The sequence below is a fragment of the Pseudophryne corroboree genome, chromosome 3, assembly GCF_028390025.1.
Source record: "Pseudophryne corroboree isolate aPseCor3 chromosome 3, aPseCor3.hap2, whole genome shotgun sequence".
In the NCBI taxonomy this organism is placed as follows: domain Eukaryota; kingdom Metazoa; phylum Chordata; class Amphibia; order Anura; family Myobatrachidae; genus Pseudophryne; species Pseudophryne corroboree.
This window is the reverse complement of record NC_086446.1, coordinates 100,094,818-100,104,017: the sequence shown is the minus strand read 5'-3', so window position 1 is coordinate 100,104,017 and position 9,200 is coordinate 100,094,818. Positions and strand designations below refer to the sequence as shown.

General features: G+C 45.9%; 1 non-coding gene across 1 annotated transcript; it reads left to right on the top strand.

Moving 5' to 3' along the window:
• Nucleotides 1–6,890: 6,890 nt before the first annotated feature.
• LOC134899852 (U5 spliceosomal RNA) lies at nucleotides 6,891–7,006 on the top strand. The gene has a single exon (XR_010173402.1). It is a non-coding gene; the product is annotated as a U5 spliceosomal RNA (small nuclear RNA).
• The last annotated feature ends 2,194 nt before the right edge of the window (nucleotides 7,007–9,200 follow it).

Below are 9,200 nucleotides of genomic sequence, written 5' to 3'. Positions count from 1 at the left end.
AGCCTCCTACTACGTCTAAGAAACCGGATAAGTTCAAACGTCAGAAGGTTGCTAAAGTAGTTTTACCACATTCTGACATTTTAATTGACATATGTCAGGAATCCTGATCGTCTCCAGGAAAGAAGTTTTCCCTGTCTAAAAAGATGCTAGCTCATTATCCTATCCCTGCGGAGTTGAGTAACAAGTGGGAAACGCCACCGCCCATAGGTGTAGGTATCATAGGTGCAGGGAGTGCGGTTGCTATGGGGCCCTGGCCACCTACAGGGCCCGGCCCTCCCCCTGCACCTGGAAATGCTGCCTGCTAGCTGAGACCTGTGCCCCGTGTCTACTCCTCTATCGGCAGTGTGCTGCTGCTGCAGACACATCTGCTGTCAGTGTTACGGATGTCTCTGTCTCCCCGTTCTCACTGATGCTGGGAGGAGCAGTGGCATTGCTTAGCATGGCTCCTCCCAGCATTAGTGAGCATGGAGAGACACGGAGCCTGCCGGATGGGACATTAACAGTAGATGTGCCTGCAGCAGCAGCAGCACACTGCTGTTAGAGGAAAGGAGATGAGTGCCCGCCCGTACAGCCGAAATTATGAGGCGGGTGAGTTCTCACAGAGGGGCGCATACACATAAAGAAAGTAAAGTACACAGATAATACATTGCGCCAAAGCTCTGGCCCGTTTCTCTGCGATCAGGACGGAAGCGGGACCAGTCACATAACGAGTGTTGCAGGAAAGTTAATACATTTACCCCAGAGTCCGGTGGTGGTGGTGGGGTGAGGGCAAAGGGAAGGTGACTAGGGTTGCAGTACCCTTTATTTGTGCCATGCAGCAGGTTTTTTGTTTTCAGTGTTTTGTTTGTTTGTTTTTGGGGGGGGGGATTTGCTATGGGGCCCCATTAATCATAGCTACGCCCCTGTGCACCGCCGGTGGACTCTCATGTCGCCCGTCTTGTGGTGTCATCTTCTCTACCTGTCACCACGGTCACCTCACTGAAGGAACCGAAAGATAAGCGTGAGGAGGGTTGCTTGAAGTCTATTTACACTCTTACCGGTGCTGTGCATAGACCCACTATGGCTGCCTCTTGGGCGGCAAAAGGAATTGAAGCATGGGTTCAGGCAATTGAGGATGAGCTGCCTCAGGATTTTTCTGACACAGACAATATCTGTTGTATATTACCACAGCCTCTCACTATATTCAGGAGGCGACCTCTGATGCAGGGGTCATGGCAGCCAAGGCGTCTACTACGTCTATCCTGGCTCGCCGGATTCTGTGGCTGAGGTCCTGGGAAGTGGACCTGGACTGTAAAAAGACCTTGGAGGTGCTTCCTTTTAAGGGAGACATACTATTTGGGGAGGATCTGAACAGGATTGTGACTGACTTGGCGACAGCCAAGACTGCGTTTCTGCCAAGTACAACTTTTCATTCCTTTCGACCTCCAGGTAAAGCAAAAGGTCAGGCGTACCCAAGACAGGCTCGTACTTCCAAAACCACTAAGCCCAAATCTAAGCAATCCTGGGCCGCCCGTCCAAACAAGACAAGCCTGCTGTATGATGGAGCGAGCCTCCCCTTGGGGGACCCCAGGGTGGGAGGCCGACTTCTGCAGTTCGTCCAAGCCTGGTTAAAGACCACTTCAGATGCCTGGGTGCAGGAAGTTGTTTCTCACAGGTACTCAATCTCTTTCAAGAGACGTCCTCCTCGCCAGTTCTGTTCGCCGGTTATCCCTTCGGTTCTGTTGAAAGCACAAGCTCTACACTTGGTTGTGAAATCCCTCCTGGAAACAGGAGTGGTAGTGTTGGTTCCTCTATCCCAGAGAGGCAGGGGCTACTATTTGACCCTGTTTCTAGTTCCGAAACCAAATGGGTGTTTCTGGCCTATCCTTAACCACAAATCATTGAACAAGTTTGTAAGAGTGTCCAAATTCCGTATGGAAACCCTGCTGTCTATTGTGCTGGCCATGGAACCCGAGGACTATATGGTATCTCTGGACATACAGGATGCTTACCTGCACATTCCTATTGCCATTTCGCATCAGCAATATCTGCGGTTTGCTATTGGCAACCTTCATTTTCAATTCCAGGCTCTGCCATCTGGACTGGCCACGGCACCTCAGATTTTTACCAAGGTCTTGGCCGTGATGACAGCTTTCCTCCGTCGTCAGGGAATCAGGATCCTACCGTATCTGGATGACTTGCTGATTCTGGTGAACTCCCAAGATGTCCTCCTCAGTCAACGAGATGTCGGTCCAATTCCTACAAGCCCACAGGTGGCTCATCCATTGGAAGAAGTCCTCGCTAGTCCCTCCTCAGAGCATGGTCACCTGGGGGCACTGCAGGGCACACATAGCCAAAGACTGTTCCTGACTCCGGAGAAAGTCCTGAAACTTCAGGACAAAATCAGACACTTCCTCTCTCGCCTGAGAGTGTTGATACACTCGGCGATGCAAGTACTAGGCCTCATGGTGTCGGCTTTCGACATGGTAGAGTTCGCTCAATTTCATTCCTGCCCTCTGCAGAGGTTAATCCTTGCCAGGTGGGTCGGATTGCCCCATCAGATCAGGTCTCAAATGATTTCCTTAAATCCGGAGGTACGTCGGTCACTGAGCTGGTGGCTACAGGACCGACAGTTAAACAGGGGTCATCCCTTCTGGATCTCCACCTGAGTCCTACTGACAACGGACGCCAGTCTGCGGTGTTGGAGCAACACTCACTCTACGGTCGATGGACCAAGGAGGAATCTCTCCTCCCGATTAAACATTCTGGAACTGCGGGCAGTGTTCAATGTATTGACACTTGCCTACCTTTGATACAGAACAGGCCTGTTCAAGTACAATCAGGCAACGCCACCACGGTGGCGTACATAAATCATCAAGGCGGCACTCAAAGCCGCATGGCAATGATGGAAGTATCAAAAATCCTTCAATGGGCGGAACGCCATCTGCCAGCAATATCGGCAGTGTTCATTCTGGGAGTCCTCAACTAGGACTTCCTCAGTCATCAAGACGTACACGCCGGAGAGTGGAGTCTTCATCCAGAAGTGTTTCAACTCCTAGTGGACAGGTGGGGCCTACCAGTTGTAGACCTGATGGCGTCTCGACACAACCACAAGGTTCCGGTCTTTGGAGCAAAGGACAAGGGATCCTCAAGCTGCGTTCGTGGATGCACTGGCAATTCCATGGAACTTTTGGCTGCCATACGTGTTCCCTTCAGTGTCACTCCTGCCCACGGTAATACGGAAGTTCAAGCAAGAAGGAGGAATACTACTTCTAGTCGCTCCAGCGTGGCCCAGATGGCATTGGTTCTCAGACCTGCAGGGTCTCTCGATAGAGCGTCCTCTTCTGCTGACCTACTCGTTCAGGGCCCTTGTGTCTACCAGGTTCTGGCTCGACTGGCTTTGACGGCGTAGCTCTTAAAGCTTCACTCCTGAGAGCAAAAGGATTCTCTGAGGTGGTCATTCAAACTATGTTGAAAGCCCGTAAACCAGCTTCGGCTCGGATTTATTACAGGGTCTGGAATTCTTACTTCACCTGGTGTGCTGCTAATAATTATGATGCATATACTTAGAGAACTTCCAGGCTTTTGGCTTTTCTACAACAAGGCCTAGACTTGGGCCTTCATCTGGCCTCCCTCAAGGTCCATATATCTGCCTTGTTGGTGTGGTTTCAGAGAAAAATTGCATCTCTTCCTGACGTTCACACTTTCACTCAGAGTGTTTTACGGATTCAGCCTCCCTATGTTCCGCCTGTGGCTCCTTTGGATTTTTCGGTTGTTCTGGATGCCCTACAAGAGTCTCCATTTGAACCTCTTGAGTCTGTGGACCTTAAATGCCTTACGCTTGAAAAACCTGTGTGAAACAGCGAAACATGTTGGTGGAGTAGCTGGACTCTCATCCATTTCATCCTAAAATCAAGCCTGGAAGTCTGATATAGGAACACCTATTGGAGATCTGGTTATCTGCAAACCTGGACCTAAGCTAATATATTGGAATAAGCGGATTCTTGAACCAAGCCATCACATAGTCCTATTCCAATTGCAATTGGTAAATATTCCATTCTTTTCATTTGTTCCTGGACTGTGGCTATAACAATTGGATGAACTACGCTCTTTGAGTCCCAGCACTTTATACAATTCTATATATCTTTATATGGAACTCTTTTAATGAATGCAGTGCTATATTATGCCCTTATTAATATAAAGGTTTTTATGAATGTTGCAACAGTAGGATCATACAGAGTATTAATAAAATAGCGTTATATAATTTTTATCAATTCAGCTCTCTAGGGCTAATTTCTTTTTGTGGTCTATATTTGTGGGGACTAACTATCCCAAAATTTATTAGCAGCACTAGGTTAACAGCTCATTATCAGCGCCATAAAAATTACTTAGTAATTTATTTCTTGCCTGTGAATAAGCAAACCTTGGCCAGATGGATTAGAATTGTAATCGCACAAGCCTATTTTATAACATTTTGTCTTTTATATTATTTTGTTCTTTATCTTATATTAATCAGCTAGTCACTATTTGCATATCTCTATCTTCATTTTATGTATTGATGGACTCATTTATGGAAGAATATATGGTGGATTATAGTACACTATATGATGGAACGCATGACCATCTATGATCTGGAGATTTCCCGGAATTAGAAACACCAGACGTTCTGCTTCCTGGTATGGTGGAACGCATATGGGAGAACATGGCCGCAATCTCATTTCCGGGTCCGTCACTTCCGGTGACGTCATCTCCGGACGGACGTGTCCGGAGGAGACAGGTGTACGAGGTGCGGCCTGGTGGATCAGCTCCCATGCTTCTGATGAAGGACGAAGTCCGAAAGCGCTAATTCAGGGAGTTGGTGAGGACGAGGACGTACGGACGGGAGCTGTGTTCTCTGTGTGGCTGGAGACGGCACATTACTGGGACTTTGCGGTGATTATTCTTCGGCAGCAGCCCTCTTGTACAAGAGTCTCTCTGATCCTCTACATGCTGTATTTTATTTCATGTCTGTGAGTGCATTCATTATTAAATTTGTTTGTCTTTTAAGACTGTGTTGCACTATTATTTTATTTTCCTTTTAAGTCATCTATGAAGGAGATCTGTTCCATTGAGTGACAGCAGCTATCTCAGCATTTCTGATTATCTACATGCAATATTACAACCGCTTTATGTGAGTGAGACCATACAATCTAAAGCTTGTTGGTGTTTTAAACAGAGTTGCACTATGTTCTGTATGTTTTTTTGCATTTTAGACCTTTGAAATGTTATCATATATGAGACCATCTATGAGAACCAAATCAGACTCCATTGTGTAAGGCTATTTTGATTTGAGGGTATCAAGTAGCGCCACGTGGTGCCACATCCATTGTTTTATTATACTATTGTGAATCACGGTGAAAGGTTCCTTTGGTTTCCAAGGGCTGCTACTAAGCGCACAAAGGGTCTATTTTTTCCTTGTTCAATTGTTGTACACACCTGTCTATATAAGGCCCCACACTTGACAGTGCATGTCTGAGCACAAACCAAGCATGAAGTCAAAGGAATTGTCTGTAGACCTTTGAGACAGGATTGTCTCGAGGCACAAATCTGGGGAAGGGTACAAAAAATATCTACTGCTTTGAAGGTTCCAATGAGCATAGTGGCCTTCATCATCCGTAAATGGAAGTTCGGAACCACCAGGACTCTTCCTAGAGCTGGCTGGCCATCTAAACTGAGCAATCGGGGGAGAAGGGCCCTAGTCAGGGAGGTAACCAAGAACCAGATGGTCAACTAAGCTACAGCATTCCTCTGTGGAGAGAGGAGAACCTTCCAGAAGGACAGCCATCTCTGCAGCAATCCACCAATCAGGCCCGTATGGTAGAGTGGCCAGACGAAAGCCACTCCTTAGTAAAAAAAAAACACATGGCAGCCCATCTGGAGTTTGCCAAAATGTACCTGAAGGACTCTCAGACCATGAGAAACAAAATTCTCCAGGCTGATGAGACAAGTATAGAACTCTTTGGCGTGAATGCCAGGAGTCATGTTTGGAGGAAACCAGGCACCGCTCATCACCAGGCCAATACCATCCCTATCGTGAAGCATGGTGTGGGGATGTTTTTCAGCAGCAGGAACTGGGATACTAATCAGGATAGAGGGAAACATGAATGCAGCAATGTACTGAGTCATCCTGGATCAAAACCTGTTACAGAGCGCTCTTGACCTCAGACTGGGGTGACTGTTCATCTTTCTTTTTCATCCACTAGGGGTCACTGGAGTACTCTTGGGATATGGACGGCTTCCACAGGAAGTAGGCACTGAATAAATTAATTTTGGAACTATACCTCCCCTCCATATCCCTGAGTACCTCAGTGTTTTTTCTGTGCTCGACACAGTTAGTAGGCTTGTGGCTTTGCTGCCACAGAGGTCCACATTTCATTGGATTTTTTTTCTAAGTTTTTTCTTTTTTCAACGATTTACCACATCCCTTCCCCCCTTCCAATAGGCGTGGGTCCGGGATAAGTGAAGGCTGCTTTAGCAGCTGTGGGTGTCGGACCTCTCTAAAAAGAGCTCCCTCACTACCACCTGCAGGACTAAAACCTGCAGTAAAGGCTGGACGGAACTTACAGAGAAGCCCCGTCATAGCCCTCACCACATGGTCCAGGTATGTTGAACGGGGCGGTCAGCTCACGCTGCCGCCCCACTGTGTGGGATACTGTGGGTGTGTGTGTGTGTGGCCCAGGCCCTCAATGCCGCTTCGGGCTCCCTCTCCACCATAGCCCGGCTCCGTGTATAGAGAACGGTATACGGAGCATGGGGGGACACACAAATGAGAGTCAAAAGGCAGGTTTCTTAGCCTAGTGAGTAACTTTGCTGCCACAGTGATGTTCCCTGCACACAGAAATGTCAGGGTCACTGGATAAAATCTCATGATTATGCTCTGGTTTCTCTTCAGAACGAACAAATCTTTCGCCTTTTACTAAAGATTTCCGTGGAGAGGAGCAAAACTGAGTTTTATCTCAATTTTTGCATGCCCCATATTATTGGGGTTAAAAACAACTCTTATTGATAAGGGAATACAGCAGCGCTGCATATGTATTACAAAAGGCTATGAAGTCTTTGTTAAAACAAGATTAACCATGTTTCCTGTTGTATTTCCAGAATTTCCTGTGTTACATCTCTCCTCCATTGAAGGCGCAGGGGTGTTAAGGAGAATTTGGGAGCAGGCATATGGCTGGCGTGCACTGCACTTTGCCAGATATATATTTATAGAGACACCTTAGTGCTATTTACTGAGTCGTGCAAGTTGTCTGTCTTTGTTTTTGTTTTGGTTGGTTTTTTTTGTATTGTCTGTCTGCATGAGTAAGACACCAGCAATTACTAATAAGCAGTTTCCCTGCCATGTCTAAAACATGGATATACATAATTATTTATATCATAACTGTTTATAATGATATTATCCTAAAGACTGCAAATCTGAATCATGGTTGTGGCAGCCAAATACTGGCTTTGTTCATTTGTTGTAAAGTAAGATATGTTATAACAATTGGTCAGCACATGGTGCTTATAAAACAGTATCTGTGGAGCCGTGTGAGTTCACTCACCTGCAGCAGCTTTGGCTTAATTCACTTGGCCACACCACACTGGATACGCCCAATCTCATCTGATTTTGGAAGCTAAGCAGTGTTGGGCCTGATTAGCCACCTGGGAGTACAAGGTGCTGTAGGTATTTTTAATCTACAGCCACACCACACTGGATACGCCCAAACTCATCTGAGCTTGGAAGCTAAGCAGGGTTGCATACTGTTTTGCCATCTGGGGGAAACTGGTGATCCAACTAGATTGCATACTATTACATGCTAGTTTAAACTGTTAAAAATAGCTCAGTTTGGGCTTACACTATCAATATAAACCTACCATAGGTTTTACAGTCAGGATAGCTCTCCAGAGCGCGCTCCCGGCGCCGGCCACTAGAAGGGCCCATTAACTAAGCTGTGGTCAAGCAGCAGTCATCTCAGGTTTTAAGCCTGTGCGAGGTCACATTTAGTTTCAGACTTGTAAAAATGTGTTATACCTGTGTATCAGGATATGTGTATAGAGGTATGCATATATACAGACCCTCCAACATGACCCGCCCCACTAGGTACAAAATGCTCTGTTCCTGGACTTCCCTCTTAATTTATGATTTCCATCACCTGTGTTGAACTAGTTAAATGATAAGAAAGCTGTTTCTTCACTGGTGATGGCAATAATAAATTCAGAGGGAAGTCCAGAAACAGAGCATTTTGTACCTAGTGGGGCGGGTCATGTTGGAGGGTATGGCATATATATAGAATATATATATATTTATTAAAGTCTGAACATGTGTGAATATACATTGTTGTATGTGTGTGTGTGTGTGTGTGTGTGTGTGTGTATGTATGTATGTATATATATATATATATATATATATATATAATATGCTGACATTAAAAGTCTATTTTGCAGTAAGCAAGAATAATTGGTCAGCACTCAGTGCTTATTAACACTATCTGTTGAGCACTGCAAACATGGCCACACCACAGCAGCTTTGCTTATTGTTTTTACAGGTGGCTCTGTAGCCAAGTGGTTAGGCTTTCCGGCCACAGTGAACATTGTGTTTGCATGGACACTGGTTCAGATCCTGGTTTAACAGGTGTTTTAAAAAAAAAAAAACCATGGTAGGACAATTTTTTTTTTCTTTTAATGTTACTTCCTGGTTCTTTCTCGGAAGTTGCTGCCCTACAACACTTAGACTCTGGAGGAGCGGGGTGTTGTTAGGAGTTTAATTTATTAATTGTTTTGTACAGCATGACTCTACAGGAAGATTCACTATTGCTGGTAACCACATGCACGGTAATGCAGGTTTATACACACGTTACTTCCGTGGTGTACTTACTGGTTGGAGTACATGATCTCTTGCACTTACATGTGCAGCAGAGTACTGCAATGGAAGCATGCTGGGCCCATAACCCAGAGGTAGGCAGATTGAAACTATCCTCTGCTATATGCATTTATGCATAATCAAACAAGCAGCTTCGCTGCAAAGTCGGTCACACAGTGTGTCGGACAAATACGAATCTGGGCCAGTGGCGCAATGTATAACGCATCTGACTATGCATAACAAGATTGTAGGTTCGTCTCCTACCTGGCTCGTTTAAGTTGCCGTGATCGTATAGTGGTTAGTACTCTGCGTAAAGACTGCACAGACAGTTTCAATTACATTG